This window comes from Penaeus chinensis, chromosome 31 (assembly GCF_019202785.1).
Source record: "Penaeus chinensis breed Huanghai No. 1 chromosome 31, ASM1920278v2, whole genome shotgun sequence".
NCBI classification, from domain to species: domain Eukaryota; kingdom Metazoa; phylum Arthropoda; class Malacostraca; order Decapoda; family Penaeidae; genus Penaeus; species Penaeus chinensis.
Window position 1 is genome coordinate 34,392,772 of NC_061849.1, and position 1,496 is coordinate 34,394,267.

Consider the following 1,496-nt stretch of genomic DNA (forward strand, 5'->3'; position numbering starts at 1 on the left):
CAGATAGATGAGTTGATAAACAGCTATATGAATATAGATCTAGATTTATAACATGGGTTATAAACAGAGCTTTATACAGATATAGAGAGATAAATGAACAGAAACAGACGACCAGTAGTTATTTATCGCTCGAGAGCAACTTCCGTTTTCTTTACAAGTTGACTGAGCTGGCGATCCCGTTTTCTTTCTCGGTTCTCTGAACGAAAGTTCCCGTTTTCTTTCTCTTTCGACCGAGTTGACGATCTCGTTTTCTTTCTCGGTCCTTTGGGCTACCGAATCCATTTTCTTTCTCGGTCCTTTAGGCTACCGATCCCATTTTCTTTCTCGTTTTCTTTCACGGCCCGCTAACCTACCGATCTCGTTTTCTTTCTCGGTCCTTTGGGCTACCGATCCCATTTTCTTTCTCGGTCCTTTAGGCTACTGATCCCATTTTCTTTCTCGGTCCACTGATTTTTTCCATCCCGTTTTCTTTCACGGCCCGCTAACCTACCGATCTCGTTTTCTTTCTCGGTCCTTTGAGCTTGAGCATCGAATGTAAACAGAGTAATGCGAATTTCTCCCTCTTTTCTCTCGAGGAAGCGATCCCTTTTGTGCCGAAACCCCTGAGCCAAAACTGCCTGACTGAAAATTGGCAGGGGATATTGGAGCCACTGTCTGCCAGCCCAGGCCCCGCGAAAGTTTTGATGCTCTTATTTTCAGGGAGGAGGGAGAGTAAGGAGAAAGGGGGTTGGAGGGGAGGGGGACAAGGAGGGGGGGTGAAGAGGAGTGGGTTAGGGAAGGGAAGGGGGGGGGGGGAGTTACGGGGGGAGGGACGATTCAAGACAGGAAGCGTCCCCTCCCCAAAAGATATTTTGTGACAAATCATCGCGTGATATTTTTCTTTCTTTCTTTCTTTCTTTCTCTCTCTTTCTCTCTTTCTCTCTTCCCTCCTTCTCTTTCTCTCTCTCTCTCTCTCTCTTCCCTCCCTCTCTTTCTCTCTCCCTCCCTCCTCCCTTCCTCTCCCTCCCTCTATCTCTCTTCATACTCACTATCTCTTCCCCCTTTTTAGAATCCTCTTTACCTCTCTTCCTTCTACCCATTCATCGCTGCGTTGCTTCCTCCTCCCTTCATCTCTCGACCAGCCGCTACCTCGCTCTCCCCGCCCGTCTATCGTACATGTCACCGCCCCTTCCTCTTTAAGTTGTGACTCTCCTTCTCGCCAGCGTCTACCTACCTACCTACCTACTAACATGTCTAACTGAATATCTACCTAACTATCTGCTATTCTACCTCGATTGTATATCTGCCTGACTACCTACTAACCTTCCTGCCTACTTGTTTATCAACGTATCTATCTTCCTATCTTCCTGCCTACGTATATATCTCCTTACCTACTCACCTACCTACTTACCTACTTATATACTCACCTACCTACCCACCTACCTACATATATCTCTGTCTACCTACCAACCTACTTACCTACCTACCTATCTACCTATCTCTCTGTCTATTACCTA